Source organism: Dromiciops gliroides, chromosome 1 (genome assembly GCF_019393635.1).
Source record: "Dromiciops gliroides isolate mDroGli1 chromosome 1, mDroGli1.pri, whole genome shotgun sequence".
Classification (NCBI taxonomy): Eukaryota; Metazoa; Chordata; class Mammalia; order Microbiotheria; family Microbiotheriidae; genus Dromiciops; species Dromiciops gliroides.
This window is the reverse complement of record NC_057861.1, coordinates 640,994,375-641,012,318: the sequence shown is the minus strand read 5'-3', so window position 1 is coordinate 641,012,318 and position 17,944 is coordinate 640,994,375. Positions and strand designations below refer to the sequence as shown.

At 35.6% G+C, this 17,944-nt stretch overlaps 1 protein-coding gene across 1 annotated transcript in view; it reads left to right on the top strand.

Annotated features, from left to right (window-relative positions):
- Positions 1 to 17,944, top strand: part of PLGRKT (plasminogen receptor with a C-terminal lysine) — a 61,178-nt gene that overhangs the window by 5,938 nt on the left and 37,296 nt on the right. The window lies entirely within an intron of this gene.

Sequence of the window (17,944 nt, the reverse complement as noted above, 5' to 3'; positions counted from 1 at the left end):
TTTCTCAGAATTTCAGAAATTTCTATCATGTTTCTGCCATGACCACATCTAAAATATTAAATCAAAGCAATCATAAATAAAGGTTGTGAAGATGCAGAGGAAAAAATTAGAAAATAAAATCAAGTGTTTAAAAATAAGACCAGAACCATAGCTTCCTAAAATCCAGTCCAGTGACCCCTTATTAGCCTTCTGGCATTAATAGGTGGGCCCTTAAAAGAGAAGACTGTTGAGCGTGAAGAAGAGCAAGGGTGAGGGGATGGGTAGCTATTTATTTCTGAAGGAAAAAGAAGGTTGTAGATAAATAGAAACATGCATCAATTTTACCAAGAGGACAGAATAAATTAAGTATTTAAAACTGAAAAGTAGGGGCAGCTAGGTGGGGCAGTGGATAGAGCACTGGCCCTGGAGTCAGGAGTACCTGAGTTCAAATCCAGCCTCAGACACTTAACACTTACTAGCTGTGTGACCCTGGGCAAGTCACTTAACCCCAATTGCCTCACTAAAAATAAATAAATAAATAATTAAACAAACAAACAAACAAACAAATAAATAAATAAATGAATGAATGAATGAATGAATGAATGAATTAATTAATTAATTAAAACTGAAAAGTATTTCATGGGGGGGGTGGGATTTGGGGAGCTATTCATTTAAATGTATAATCTTACTATAGACAATCCATATTAGTCAATCTGACAGCCTTTACTCAGTGAAGGATGACATGGACAAACTTGTGCCTATATCATAACCCCAAAAGAGGTCTGGTTTTGATTTTAATGTAGGTCAGGACTGAAGCCAGTCCAAGGAATACATTTTTATATGCAACAGTCTATTGAGTCCATGACCAATTCTAGGTCCTTTCGTTTTAAGGACTCCGTTAAGTTTTGGTAAATTTCTAGGCCTTTCTGGGGATTAGATATGCTTTTATAGGGTGAATTTATTTTGGTTCAGGTTCTGATGGGTCATATCCCATTTAAGAAGAAATTTAAGCTGCTCTAGTTGAACAGGAATTGGTCCTGTCATTCAGAGGCCATTCAGACTGGGAATCATACTCAGATGGTAACTGACCTTAGGAACAAGCCATTGATTTATAAAATGAATTGCTCTTTGTCTTATTCCATTCTGATATTAAACTTCCTGTTTTGAGTAAAGAGTAAGGAGTTAAGACATCCACTTATTTGCTGCTTTGTTATGCCATGGTGGTGTCTTTGGCCACTTAAAGGCAATATCAATCAAGTGCTATCCCTGTCAGGAACTACCAAAAAGAGCTAGTAAGACCTGTTAATGGAATACATGCCACTTTATGGATGGTGATTATATTTAACCTTGCCTAAATTTGAACCAGAAGGTTGGCCAAGAGATCAGGCTTGGTTTTTGTTGTTCTTGTTGGTGTTAGCCCCATTAACTCATGAAGACAGTCTATTAAGTTGTAAAGATACTATTAGGATCATAGACCTAGAGCTATGCCCTCATTTTATAGATAAGGAAATCGAAGCATGGGGAAGTTCAATAACTTACCCAAGGTCACACAGGTAGCAAGCATCAAAGATGGGATTTAAATCCATATCCTCTGACTCAAGAGCTACTGCTTTTTCCAGCATCCCATGTTGCTTTCCTTGATGTTTTATTCTTCATCACTCCAGGGGCAGTACCTGTGGTGATGAAATAACAGATCTTTAAAGTATTAAAGGAGCTATAAAGACTTGGTTACACATTCTTGACTTGTGAATGGGGACTATTTTCACTACTTCACTCTTCAGTACCATTTCCATAAGGACGTTAAACAGAATAAATACAATGGTAAAACTTTGAATAATTGGAACTTAACTAACTTGAATCATCTTGACCATTTTTTTCTGTGCTCCAACTTTAGACAAATCTTAACATAACACTTTTATGTTAAAAATGTTCTTTTAAAACATCAACAACTTCCAAGAATGGTCTTGAGTAATATACAAGACAGAGTAGATTATTAAATAAATGGCTATTGGATGAATGACTTCAGCCTAGTCTCCTAACTCTTTATTTATGGTGCTACCTAATCATAATTATTGTATGTTATCATGACTCTGAGATACTCAAAGACCATGAATCAAAAAAGATTCAATTATATTTAAGACGCATTGCCAATATTTTTTAGAACAATTCTCAGTAAAGTTTGTAACCAGAAGAATTTTCAGTTAACCCTTATTTAGCAACAAAAATTAAATTAATACAAACATTCCAATTATTATGACTTTGTTAATAAAAGAAAATAAGTCTGAAACTATTCAAAATAGGATCAATGGGTAGAAATCACAGAGAGGCATATTTCAATTCCTCATAACAACTGTACCAACACAAAAAATACCTTCCCAATAATTAGAACTGTCCAGAAATGCAAAGAACTTCCCAAATAGAATGATATACTTCACTAGAAGTTTTCAAGTAGAGTTTGATTGAATACTTCTCAGTGATATATTCCTGTTCAGGTAGGGGTTAGATTAAGTAAGGGGCTAAGGGGGCAGCTGGATGGCACAGTGGATAGAGCACCGGCCCTGGATTCAGGAGTACCTGAGTTCAAATCTGGCCTCAGACACTTAACACTGACTAGCTGTGTGACCCTGGGCAAGTCACTTAACCCCAATTGCCTCACTTAAAAAAAAAAAAAGTAAGGGGCTAAAATTCTAGCTAGTCTGTCTAAAATATCTAATGAGTGGTTGCCAATAAATTATAAGCTTTAGCCAGAGTTTAGACTTTTAAGCATTTATTAAGGAGAATAAGAATTTGGTGAAGAGAGAGAGAAAGGCCTAGATTCATCTATCTCGGGGAGCTACAGTTCTCCTGCTTCACTCTCTACTAGAGTCCTAGCAAAAAAGAGGGAGCAAGCCAGCCTCGCCCCTTCTTCCTCCCACAAACAAACGCCAAAGAAAAGCCGCATGGCTTGCCCTCAGAGGACTTTTCTTCATGGCGGAGCTTTCCTATAGTAAGTCTCCAGCAGGTGGCATCATTCCAATCATTAAAATTAGCAAGCCTCTGAGGCCCCTACCAACTTTGCAATTCTTTGATTCTATGAACTTACAATTTTTTTTAACATCGTAGGTAATAGATTTTATGAGAGAGGAGATATATATTACTTTGCAAAAATGAAATTTTGGATTATCTAGAAGTGTCAGTGTCTCATATTAATCTATCTCCCTGCTACCTATGGATAGGATATGGTTGTAAGTATCAAACTTGATTTCACTCAGTTAAAAATTAGTATATCTTCCAATGCCACTAGATGTCACCACTATCTCTTGTGTGTGTGTGTGTGTGTGTGTGTGTGTGTGTGTGTGAATATCAAATGACACAAATGGATTGAGAATTCATTCTGCTATTATAAATAGGATCAAAACTGGATTATAATATCTGGAAGAGGAAAATGAAGCACAAAGAAAGAGCAAGAAAAAAGTTCCGCAAGATCTTGATGTGCTTTTTAGTTAAAGGTAGTTATGGCTTCTATAAAGGTCTCCTATAAAGGACAATTCTTAACCAAACAAGGGAAAGAGGCAATTTTAAAAAATAAAATCAGTCATTTTGACTACATGAAATTTATGAATGAACAAAAGCAATTAATAAAAACATGAACTTTTATTGACTTCACTGTATGCAGGACAGTGTGATAAAAAATGAGCATTGAACAGAAATTTATCCCTTTTTCCTGTATTCCTTATTTTGTGGCAAAATGTCAATCAACTTATGACTTCTGATAGAAGATATAATTAGGGTAAATGAAACAGGTGCATTTTATGCACATAAGTACTATTGTATGTAAATGTGGTATTTTTAGTGTGATTAATGAATTTTGTTAACAAGTAGCCTTGAATTAGTAAGCATTTCTCATGTTTTAAATATCTCTATCTTTAGATTTTTGAGGACATGTAGAAAATTGAAGAACTTTTCATTTTTTTTTTTGTTTAACCACAGAATATATGGTACTATAGTAAAGGCTCTTCATGTAGGATTTCAAGATAGGGAGGAAATAACTGTGCTAAATATAGTATTCTGAGGGTTAAGAAGAAGAGCACCAAAGGGGGAAAAACATTGATCAGGAGGTAGTGGGGAGAGAGAAATTTGGGGATTATTGCAGGGCAAAAACCAGAATGTAAGGAATTTAGGAATGAATTGGTGGTAAAGAAATGGAGGCAAGGTATATAAACTAGCCTGTTTACAAATTTGTTAAGGAAAGGAGAAGATTAGGAGGATAGCTGGAGAAAGTAGAAGAGTTAGGGGAGGAGTTTTATTTATTGGTTTGAGGGAGTCAGACCCCAAAGCAGAAAGGAAAATATAAGATAATTAATAAAACCTCATAGAAGAAGCAAATAATGGGTTCAGGCTCATGGCTAGACGAAGATTCAGCCCAGGAAAGAAGCAGCAGACCTTTTCCTATGTGTTGGTAGAGGAAGAAGAAAAGATGCATGAGTTATAAAGAGATATAAGAAGAAGGAAAGATACATGAGTTATAAAGAGATATTAAGACTAAAAAAACTCTTCACTGAAAATGAAGTTATCTCTATTTCATTTTTAAAACGTTTCTACAAATTATGTGGGCTGGCATTATTCCCAATATAGAAATTGTATAAGCTTTTCTAGCAAATAAAAATCCTTTTAATGCAAGAATGCATCACTGTTCTTTGACATAGTTTTAGAAGTGCTAGAAGAAAAAGAGAGGTCATCAATGAAAAGGAAGGACCCATAAACACCAAAACACTTATAGCAGCATTTTTTTTTTGTGGTGCAAAAGAATTAGAAAAAGAATAGATATTACTCGATGGGGGAATGGATAAATAAATTATAGTACATGCATATAAAGTAACATTACTGGCCTGTAAACAGAGCCAAAAAAATTATACCCAATGAATACAAGTAAATTGAAAGAAAAACCATCACAAAATAATCAAAATCATTGTTGCAAAATGATAGAAGACCTTTCTCCCCACTCTTTTGCAGACATTTAGGAGGGTCTATGGGTGTGGAACATTACATATGTTGTCAGAACTTTTCCATTGTATTCATCAGCTAGACCAGGTTTCCTTTTCTCCTTTTCTTTAAAAAAAAAATTTTGATATGTAGGATGACTGGAATACGAGAAGGGAAGAGATATAGGGAAACTTAGGTGATGTAAAAAAAAAATCCATAAGTTTGTTTTTTAAAAAGAGGAGAAAGAAATTAGAAATATCAATATTGGAAAAGAAGAAACAAAATCATCCTTATTTGCAGATGACATAGTTCTTTCTTTAGAAAACTACAAAGAATCAGCAAAGAAACCAAGACAATAGTTTCAGTAAAATAGCACATGCAAAATAAACCCACAATTAGCATTTCTAAATAGCATAATAAAATCAAGGGGAAAATAATAGGGATAGTCCATTTAAGATAGCTACAACATGCAGAAAATACCTGGTAGTTAATCTGCCAAGATATTCTTAACATTTAAATAACTTCAATTACAAAACATTCTTTAAAGAAATAATGACTTCAGTAATTGGAGGGACATTAATTGTTCCTGACGATATTATCTAAATTAATTTACAGATATAATGCTATTCTAATTAGACTAAGTACTGATTACTGATAGGGATACTTTATAGAGCTAGACCAAATAATAATAGAATTTATTTGGGGGAACAAAAGGTCAAACATTTCAAAAGAAATAAGGATTTTTAAAAAGTAGGAATGAAAATGAATAGCAAGCACATCCATACATCACATATTATAAAGCATTAATCATCAAAACTATTTAGTTCCGGCACAAAGGCAAAAAAGTAGGGGCAGCTAGGTGGCGCAGTGGATAGAGCACTGGCCCTGGAATCAGGAGTACCTGAGTTCAAATCCGGCCTCAGACATTTAACACTTACTAGCTGTGTGACCCTGGGCAAGTCACTTAACCCCAACTGCCTCACTTAAAAAAAACAAAAAACAAAGGCAAAAGAGTAGATCATTGGAATAGACAAGGTAAGCAAGCATCAGAAACATTCAATAGCCCAATGTTTGATAAACTTAAGCATATAAAATACTTAGTGAAGTATTTTTGACAAGATCTATGGGGAAAACTTAAAACCAATTTGGCAAAAAATAGATTTAGACCAACTTTTTATACTATTTATCACAAAAAAGATTTTTTTAAAGTGACCTGACTATAAAAGATCACATGAGAAAAAATTTAAATGAAATGATATCGTGTAATTTTCACAGGTACAAATGGCAGGGGTGGGGTGGGGGGGAGGGAGAGTTCTTAACCAAACAAGGGAAAGAGGTAATTATGAAAAATAAAATCAATCATTTTCACTATGGGAAATTTAAAAGGTTTTAAATGAACAAAATCAATGCAATTAGGACAAGAAAATGAGCCTATATTTTTCTGGCATAGCCTTTGAGAACCCATAGCTACTTCCATGCCATGATGAAGTATCTGGGTAGTATTTTGTAGAGAATATTCAGTTATATAATAAATTAAACTCCTACTAAGAAAACTCTGGGTATTGTTAGTTTTTCTTGTTGGTTAAAACCTCCCACAAAAGTTAATATTTTTAATATTACAATTACACATGACAGATTTATTCATATTTTTGTAAATTCCTATGGAAAGCTCCCATATAAAATCTGAAGGAATCACTTTTTATATACTCTAGTTATACCAAGATACTTGGGATGGTGGACACTTGAAATAGTTATCTCAAAAACTCTATTATAGAGGCATTTTAAATTCTATGATGTGTGTGCTTCTAACAGTATTAAGTTTCCTGGTAACAGAAGATGAATATCACCTAACGTGGCAGCATATGTGTGATTGTAAGGATCATAAATTATTTGAAGTCAAGAAATACATGTAGGATAGTAATTCTTGTAAATTACCAGTTTGTTCAATAATTCAAATAAGATCCCCCTCATGGTAAGAGTTGAATTTATATATAAAATACTTTTATAGACGATTTTCAAATTTACAGAATAATCATTAGTACTTTAAAAAAGTTTAGGTGTTTAATTGCCTATGGCGTTGAGCTTGGCACAACATAAAGACAGTGTATAAACAGTGTATTTGTTGAAAATATTCCACTGTAAGACAATCAATCAAGCAATAAACCTTTATTAAGTGGCTACTGTGTACCAGTCACTGCATTAAATACTGGGGATACAAAAAAAAGGGCAAAAGATAATTCAAGGTCATCTGCTGCATCCTGTTGTCTTGACTTTTGTCACTGGACTTTGATGACTTCGTAAAAGAGAGTGAGGGGGCAGGTAGGTGGCGCAGTAGATAAAGCACTGGCCCTGGATTCAGGAGGACCTGGGTTCAAATCCAGCCTCAGACACTTGACACTTACTAGCTGTGTGACCCTGGGCAAGTCACTTAACCCCAATTGCCTCACCAAAAAAGAGAAGAGAGAGAGAGAGAGAGAGAGAGAGAGAGAGAGAGAGAGAGAGAGGCTGTTGACTTTGTGCAATTCTGTCTCCCTCAAATCCAATTCAAACACAAGTCAAGACATCACCCAAGCCTCAATGTTATGATGTCATTGGTCCTCTTTGAAAAACAAAGTATGAATTACAAACAACAAAAGAAAATAGTTTTCAAGGAGCTCACAGTCTAATGGGGGAGACAAGATGTAAACAAAAAATGTACAAACAAGCTGTATGCAGGATAAATTGTAAATAATCAAGGAAAAGCGCTAGAATTTAAAAAGATTAGGAAAGGCTTCCTATAGAAGATGGAGTTTAGTTGGGACTTAAAGGAATCCAGAGAAGCTAGTAGGCACAGTTATGGAGGGAGAGCATTCCAAGTGGGGCCAACCAGATAAAATGCCCAGAGCTGAGAGGAGGAGAGTCTTGTTTGTAGAACAGCACTATTACTGAACTGAAGAGTATTGGTAAGGAGTTAGGTGTTAGAAGGCTGACAAAATAGGATGAAGCTAGATTATGAAGTGCTTTGAATGGCAAGGGAAGGCTTTTATATTTGATTCTGGGAGTGATAAGGAGCCACTGGAGTTAATTGAGTGGGGTTGGGGTATGTATACTATGATCTGACCTGAACATTAAGAAAATCATTTCAGTGACTTATGGGAGGATGGATTGGAGTGATGAGAGACTTGAGGCAGGCTGACCAATCAGTAGCCTATTGCAGTAGTTCTCCAGGTTGGAGGTGATAAGGGCCTGCACCAGAGTGGTGACAGTGTCAGAGAAGAGAAGGGAATATATGCAATAGAGGTTATACAGGTGAAATTAACAGCCTTCGGCAACAGATTAGCTCTGGGGTGTGTGTGTGAGAGATAGTAGTAAGGAGCTGAGAATGACTTCCAGGTTGTGAGCCTGGGAAACTAGGAGGATGGTGACACCTTCTACAGTAATAGCAAATGTGTCAGAGGTTGGGGAGGGAATGGGCAAGTGTTTAGGGGAAAAGAGAATGAGCTCAGTTTTGGACATGTTGAGTTTAAGATGTCTACTGGACATTTAATTTGAGACATCTGAAAGGCAGTTGGAAGTGTGAGATTGAGAAAGAGGTGTCAGGAGAGAGGCGGGGGCAGCAATGGTAGATTTGAAATCATCAATAGAGATGGTAATTAAATCCATGGGAATTTATGAGATCACTAAGAGAAGTAGTATAGATGGAGAAGAGGGCTCAGGGTCAAATCCTTAGAACATAGGATCACAGATTTAAAATTCCAAAAGAACCCTGGACAGATCCACAGAGGTTAAGTGACTTGCCTAAGGACACACAGGCAGTAACAAGTGGGATTTTTAACTCTCTTCTGATTTTAGCCTAATGCTTTTTTCCACTGACATGCTCCCCTCCCCCATTTCCTAAGGCAACATTGTATAATAGAAAGAACTCTTTATTTGGAACAAAAAGTTTCATTTTTCTGGCTCTGCCACTTAATTACTTGTGCGAACTTGGGCAAGTTAACCTAATCTTTCTGGTTTGCTCATCAATAAAATGAGAGCTTGGACTAAATGTCCCATTCCAACTCTTAATCTTGTTAATTCTATGATGCAGTTTAACTAGCAGTCATCATATAAGGTTGTTCTATAAAGCCATCATCCTCATCCTTCTCTCACTGGAACCTTCGTCTCTGCCCCCAGGGATCTTTGACCCTCATAAGGGAAACTACCTTCTCTTGTTCAGCATCACTTCTGAGTCATCTCTATATCATGCTCCTTCCTTTCTAGATTTAGATATAGATAGATATACCATACACTGTATGTATATATGTATGTATGTATGTGTATGCATGTTTCTTGAGGGAAGACATTGTCTTGTTTGCTTGTACTTATATTCCCACTGCTAAGTGTCTGATACATAGTAGGTATTTAATAAATTCTTTATCTATCAACCTACCTACCTATCAACCTAACTTTGGTGTGGTATGGCACTAGATAGGGATGTTTTAAATGAATCATGCTCTATCAAGGCCACTGTAACTAAGAAGCATGAGTATCTATGCATCTGATGACCAGAGAGCCACAGATAATTTAGCTGGCTTTGGTTTTATTTTTCAATCTTATTCAGTTATCTTATTTCCTGTCAGCATGTTACAAATCTTAATATCCTTTGTCATAGTTAATGTCAGTGCTTCCAACTTAATAAGTAGACACAATTAATGTTTTTATAATGTAAATTAGTTTCTAATTATGACTTTCCAACTATTGATATCTATTTTAATTTGTAATATTGATCCCATACAATTTCATTAATGTCATGTCCTAGAAAGGAATTTTTGTTTCAACTGAATAATTCACATTACACTAATTAAAATGCTGACTGTCCTAGTTAGAAAGCCACACAAGACAGAAAAGTAGAGTTTGGGAACAGATTGGTCACTCTTCCCCAGGATGACCTTTGCTAGAATGACCCCCATCATGCTTTGTCTTACTCTTACCTGGGTTCTCTCTAGGCTCCTCCTTTTTATATCTGAGAAAACTCCACCCTGGCACCCTCCTCTCCTCATTGGTAACTCTCTCCATCTTTTTTTTAGGTCATATATACACATATATGTATATACACATAAATGTATGTGTGAATATAACCCGAGTTCAAATACTATCTCAGATACCTACTAGTTGTGTTACCCTGGACAAGTCACTTTACCTCACTTTGTCTATCTGTAAAATGGTGATAATAATAGCACCTACTTCCTAAGGTTGTTGAGGATCTAATAAGATTTGTAAAGCACTTTGCAAACCTTAAAGCACTGTATAAATGCTCATTATTAGTATTCCCATTGAGAATAAAAGGCTAGTGTTCCCATCCATGACCTCCCTTCTCCACTTTTTTTTTTCAGGGGGTTGGTGTGGTGAGGCAGTTGGGGTTAAGTGACTTGCCCAAGGTCACACAGCTAGTTAAGTGTCAAGTGTCTCAGACCAGATTTGAACTCAGGTCCTCCTGAATTCAGGGCTGGTGCTCTATCCACTGCACCCACCTAGCTGCCCTCTCCATTTCTTACTTATGTCTCTCCATAAGCAGAAACCAGCAGAGACACACAATACACAGAAATTTACACAATGTGGATCATGTGATTTTGGTGCTTGGAGTAGTAAAGGAAAGGTGACTATTTCCACTTAATAACTTCTGCCACTGTTGGTTTTTTTAAAATAGAAGTATTTTATTATTTTCCAGTTACATGTAGAAATAGTTTTCAACATTTGTTTATATAAGATTTCCAATTTCAAATTTTTCTCCCTCCCTCTCCTCCCTTCCCCCCTCTCCTAGACAGCAGGCAATCTGATATAGGTTGTATATATATATATAATAACATTAAACATATTTCTTCATTAGTCATATTATAAGAGAAGAATCAGAGCAAAAAGGGAAAACCTCAAAACAGAAAACCAATAGCACCCAAAACAAAAGAAATTGTTTGGTCCGATCAGCAGCATCCATATTCCACAGTTCCTTTTTTTTTTTCCACTGGATTTGGAGAGCCTTTTCCATCATGAGTCCTTTGGAACTTTCTTGTACCATTGGATTGGTGAGAAGAATCTAGTCTGTCACAGTTGATCAACACTCACCATCAGTTCAGGAAAGTCCTTCCAGGTTTCTCTGAACTCCAGCTGCTCATCGTTTCTTACAGCACAATAGAATTCCATTACATTCATATACGACAACTTGTTCAACCATTCCCCAATTGATAGACATCCCCCTCAATTTCCAATTCCTTGCCACCACAAAAAGAGCAGCTATAAATATTTTTGTACATGTGGGTCCTTTTCCCTTTTCCATGATCTCTTTGGGAAAAAGACCCAAGAGTGGTATTACTGGGTCAAAGGGTATGCACAGCTTTATAGCCCTTTGGGCATAATTCCAAATTGCTCTCCAGAATGGTTGGATCAGTTCACAGCTCCATCAACAATGCATTAGTGCTCCAATTTTTCCACAGCTTCTCCAACATTTATTATTTTCCTTTTTTGTCATATTAGCCAATCTGATAGGTGTCAGGTGGTACCTCAGAGTTGTTTTAATTTGCATCTCTCTAATCAATAGTGATTTAGAACATTTTTTCATATGGGAATAGATAGCTTTGATTTCTTCATCAGAAAACTGCCTGCTCATATCCTTTGACCATTTCTCAATTGGGGAATGACTTGGATTCATATAGATTTGATTTAGTTCCCTATATATTTTAGAAATGAGGCCTTTAGGGACAGCTAGATGGTGCAGTGGATAGAGCACTGGCCCTGGAGTCAGGAGTACCTGAGTTCAAATCCAGTCTCAGACACTTAATACTTAACTAGCTGTGTGACCCTGGGCAAGTCACTTAACCCCAATTGCCTCACTTAAAAAAAGAAAAAGAAAAAAAAAAGAAAGAAATGAGGCCTTTATCAGAAGTACTGGCCATAAAAATTGTTTCCCAGCTTTCTGCATCCCTTCTACTTTTGGATGCATTGCTTCTGTTCATACAAAACCTTTTTAATTTAATGTAATCAAAATCATCCATTTTACATTTCATAATATTCTCTATCTTTTGTTTGGTCATAAACTGCTCTCCTTTCCAAAGATCTGAAAGGTAGACTATTTCTTCTTCTCCTAATTTATCTATGGTATCATCTCTTATGTCTAAATCATGTACCCATTTTGACCTTATTTCTGCCATACTATCTTCTAGTCTTCCTGGCAGTTTTTGTCAAATACTGAATTCCTATCCCAGAAGCTGGGGTCTTTGGGTTTATCAAGCAGTACATTACTAATGTCATTTACTACTGTGTCTCCTGTGCCTAGCCTATTCCATTGGTCCTTCACTCTATTTCTTAGCCAGTACCAGATAGTTTTGATGACTGCTGCTTTATAGTAGAGCTCCAAATTTGGTACAGCTAACCCATCTTCCTGGGCATATTTTTTCATTATTTCCCTTGATATGCTTGACTTTTTGTTTTTCTAGATGAATTTTGTTATTATTTTTTCTAGTTCCATAAAATAATTTTAGGTAGTCTGATTGGTATGGCACTGAATAAGTACATTAATTTAGGTAGAATTGTCATTTTTATTATATTAGCTCAGCCTATCCATGAGTAATTGATATCTTTCCAATTTTTTAGATCTGATTTGATTTGTGTGAAGTGTTTTGTAATTGTGTTCATAGAGTTCCTGGGTTTGTCTTGGCAAGTAGACTCCCAAGTATTTTATATTATCTACTGTTACTTTCAATGGAATTTCTTTCTATCTCTTGCTGCTGGACTTTGTTGGTCATGTATAGAAATGCTGATGATTTATGTGGATTTATTTTATATCCTGCTACTTTGCTAAAGTTGTTAATTGTTTCAAGTAATTTTTGAGTTGATTCTCTAGGAGTCTCTAAGTATACCATCATATCATCTGCAAAGAGTGATAGATTTGTTTCCTTCTCACCTATTCTAATTCCTTTAATTCCTTTTTCTTCTCTGATTGCTAAAGCTAACATTTCTAGTACAATATAATAGGGGTGATAATAGACATCCCTGTTTCACCCCTGATCTTATTGGGAAGGCCTCTAACTTATCTCCATTAGATATAATGATTGCTGATGGTTTTAAGTAAATACTGCTTATTATTTTAAGGAAAGCTCCACCGATTGCTAAGCTCTCTAGTGTTTTTATTAGGAATGGGTGCTGTATTTTGTCTGCATCTATTGAGATAATCATAATTTTGGTTAGTTTTCTTATTGATATGGTTGATTATGTTAATAGTTTTCCTAATGTTGAACCAGCCCTGTATTCCTGTTATAAATCCCACCTGGTCATAGTGTATTATCCTGGTCATCACTTGCTACAATCTCCTTGCTAATATCTTATTTAAGATTTTTAGCATCAATATTCATTAGGGAAATTGGTCTATAATTTTCTTTCTCTGTTTTTGCTCTGCCTGGTTTTGGTATCACCACCATATTTGTGTCATAAAACGAATTTGGTAGAATCCCTTCTTCACCTATTTTTCCAAATAATTTATATAATATTGGAATTAATTGTTCTTTAAATGTTTGGTAGAATTCACCCGTTAACCCATCTGGCCCTGGGGATTTTTTCTTAGGGAGTTCATTAATGGCTTGTTCAATTTCTTTTACTAATATGGGCTTATTTAAGGATTTTATTTCCTCTTCAGTTAACCTGGGCAGTTTGTATTTTTGTAAATATTTATCCATTTCATTTAGATTGTTAAATTTATTGGCATACAGTTGGGCAAAATATTTCCTAATTATTGCTTTAATTTCCACTTCATTGGTGGTAAGATCACCCTTTTCATTTTTGATACTGGTAATTTGGTTTTCTTCTTTCTTTTTTTAAATCAAATTAACCAATGGTTTATCTATTTTATTGGTTTTTTCATAAAACCAGCTCTTAGTTTTATTGATTAATTATATAGTTTTCTTGCTTTCAATTTTATTAATTTCTCCTTTAATTTTCAGGATTTCTAATTTAGTATTTAATTGGGGATTTCTATCTTCTTTTTCTAGCTTTTTAAGTTCCTTGCCCAATTCATTGATCTCCTCTTTCTCTTTTTTATTCATGTAAGCAGTTAGAGCTATGAAATTTCCCCTAAGCACTGCTTTGGCTATATCCCATAGATTTTGGTATGTTTTCTCATTATTGTCATTCTCTTGGATAAAGTTATTGGTTGTTTCTATGATTTGTTGTTTCACCCACTCATTTCTTGGAATGAAATTATTTAGTTTCCAATTGAATTTCAGTCTACCTTTCCATGGCTCTTTATTACATGTAATTTTTATTGCATCATGATCTGAGAAGGATGCATTTACTATTTCTGCCTTTCTACATTTGACTATGATGTTTTTGTACCCTAATACAGGGTCAGTTTTTGAAAATGTGCCATGTACTGCTGAGAAAAAGGTATATTCCTTTCTATCCCCATTCAATTTTCTCCAGACATCTATCATATCTAACTTTTCTAGTATTCTATTCACCTCTTTCACTTCTTTCTTATTTATTTTGTGCCACTGTTGTTTTTGAAAGCTCTCATAGAAATATGTATATATAAATATATAAATAGATATATGAATGTAAATAGACATGAATATATGACTATGTTTACACACATTTAGAACTGGAGGTGACTGTAGAATCATCTAGTACAAACTTCATTTTGCAAATGAAGAAACTTGGGCCCAGAGAGCTGATGCCACTTGTCCAAGGCACACAAGTTAGTGGAATCCAAGTATCCTGGTTTGTTCATTTGTTTATTTTCCTTTCTTGCCTAGGCTACCACTCTTGTGTGCAGGGTAAAAATGTATCTCAGTAACTGGGCTGGGATGGTGATGTGGATGTTGTGTTGACCTAATTTTCCTCAGTACCCTCACATTTACTGAATGACATTGTGTAGATCAGTGTCTAAAATGGAACCCACCATTTCCCCCTTTAAATCTATGCCTCCTACAAACTTTATTGTTATTATTTTTGTCAAAGGCATATCTCTTCCTAGTTAATAATTTTGGAATTATCCTTGATTCTTTCTTTCTTTTATCCTTGCTATATCCAAATGATTACCAAGTATTGTTGACTCTACTTCCATTACACATCTCCCCTTCCTACCTGTCACCCAGGTTCAGGCCCTCATTACCTTTCACCTCTCAATTGCTTCCAGTTTCTCCTGTCTTTGATCCATCCTCCATACTGATACCAAAAATAATCTCTGCAGGAAACAGGACTAATTATTTCACTCTTCTACTAAAAAAAAATCATTAGTGGTTCCCATTTGCTTCTCAAATAAAATACAAATTTGTTCTCCTGGTGATTTTAGGGCCTCCACAATCTGGCTTTCTGCCTTCCCAGACTTAATTTCTCATTACTCCCCTTCATATGCACCACATTCTAGTCCAAAAGGAATGTTAATTCTTATACATACAAATTTGACACTTCCATCTCCTGCCTCTTTGTACTTGTATCAATCAACAAGCATTTATTAAGTACCTACTATTTGCCAGTACTTTAAATGTATTTCCTGCTTATCTCTACCACATAGAAAAGACATGTTGTGTGTGGGGGAAGATATGGTTCATCATGTTCCTCAAGAATTTGCCTCAGCCTTCACACTAAGCTGTGATGTGATGGTAGCTTAAAACAATAAGTTAAAAGGCCTACATTTAACAAAGAATGGAAGCAGCATTAACTACTAGTTAATGAATATGCCTCTAGCAAAATGAACTGGTCAGAATGAAATATGCTAGTAGCAAGGGTAGGAATGAAAGTACCCAGGACAGGAGGGAGAAAGAAGATGACTTCAAGGTTAGTATCATTTGCAAATGGTAGTTGATGGAAATAGAAAGAGCACCGAGTTTGGAACCAGAAAACATGTATTGAAATCTCTGCTCTTCAACTTACTACATGCATGACCTTGGTCAAGTAATGTAATCTCCCTGGGGCTCAGTTTACTTATCTATAAAAATTAGGGAGTTGGACTAGATGACCCCTCAAGTTATAACCCTGTCATCTGTTAAATCCCTTTGAGCTCTCAATCATGTGATATCTATGCTCTCCTCAGGGGTCCACAAGTAGCTTCTAAAAGGATACAAAGTACAGCTCATGACAAGAGGTGCCAGCCTGGAGATCACACCCATAGATAAAGCTGGGAAGCATCTCTGGAAATGATTCATGGTCCCATAAATCTTGGAAGTGGTGTGAACCCAAATGTATACCTTGGGCATGAATATCATTGTTGATCCTATAGGACAGTTCAGAAATTTACCCTTAGCAAAGCTCTTCCTTGTTAACCTGGTTACTTTTTTTTTTTTTTTTGAGACTGGAACTTCCAATCTCACCTGGCCTGGGGATACTACATTGGCCAGTCACTGGCCCTAACCCAATTTAGATCTGGATAGTAACTTTAACCTGTTCTATTTTTCCAGCCTGGGCTAATTCTCCCTTCTTTAAGAATCCTGATGACCCTCTACTCCTGAAGGCTCACCATATTGGTGCCAGACTTAATCTTCACACTCAATCAGCTTTGACCATACTGCATCACAGAACTCCCAGACTCAGGACATCCACCAACCTCAGCCTCCCCCATTGTTTATCTTTCTTAAAAGTTAAAATATTAAAAATGGACTTGTACAAAACAATGAAGAGCAAACCAAGCAGAACCAAGAGTGTTGTATGCAGTGACAATAATAATTGTTTTAAGAACAACTTTGAGTGACTAAGTCATTTTACCCAAATAAATTAGAAAGGACATGGGAAGGAAGATGCTATCTGCCTCCAGAGAAAGAACTGATCAATAGAAGTATATATGGAATGATTTTACATCTATATACATATTTGTGTCTAATACTAGCCATCTCTAGGGCAGGGGTCATTGTGGGGAGAGGGAAGGGAAAAAAAGAGAAAGTCACATAATAATTTTATTAAATATTTAAAAGAAATAGCAAGTTGTATATAGTAGATTTGCAGTTTCATATACAATCATCTCCCCCCATTCTACTATGTTATGGAAATGCTTTATTTCCTAAGTTCAGAATAAAATCAATAAAAGTTTTAAAAATATTAATCTGCTTTTGGGGTTTGTCTGGGAAGACAGATATTTCCTACTTTCATCAGTGTACATGTGGAAGCAGTACTGCTGGTTTTCACATGTGGTGGTGATGGCGGTGAGATTGGACCAGTTACAGAGAGAGCTCCATCAAGATTCCAGGAGCTATGACAGACAGTATGTGGGAACAAAGGAGGAAAGAGGTTAGAATAAATGTATTCCTAGACCACTTTCCTTGCAGAGCCATTGTTTCACAGGACCCAACAAACCTGGACTTGCTAAATTATCTTCTTTGTCTTCCCATGTTATAACCCGGTATGTGATTCTGTAGCTAACCAAATCATACTTCTTTGTTCCTTTCGTTATTTCTTATGCAAATATTCATTTCATACACCTCCCCACTTTAATATCATAGCAGCTTTCTAGGGGGGAAATCCCTGAAAATTCCCAAATTTATAGGATTACTAAATGTGTGAGGTTTTCCCTGATTGTTAAGAGAATCTCAGAAAATTGACATTTGTAAAAGAATGGAAATTTTATTTGGGCTGTCATATTTTTTTCTTGTTCATGATTTGATAATATTCTCCCTCTCCACCGTAAGTAGCAAGGGAGCAAAATATTTTGTAAAAATACATGCAAAAAGTGTAGCATTTCTCAATTATTACAAAGGATATTAATGAATTCATGGTGGCCAAAAAGACTTGAAATGTGACTATCATGGATTGTTTTCAAGTGTTTATGCATTAGATTTATCCAGAATCCTTGATTCCTGACATGTTTTTGGTGATGCAATTTCTAATGGTACTTGATACGGCATATTACAAATTGAGTAAAACCATTTATCTTTGAAACTAACAGCAATATATGAAATATAATCATTTATTGTTCAACAAAAAAATGGAAGTTATCTGAATGCCATTGCTTGGAAGATAAAAGTTGAGTCATTTGAAGAACTGTGGGCCTAAATTCTGTCAACTTATATGT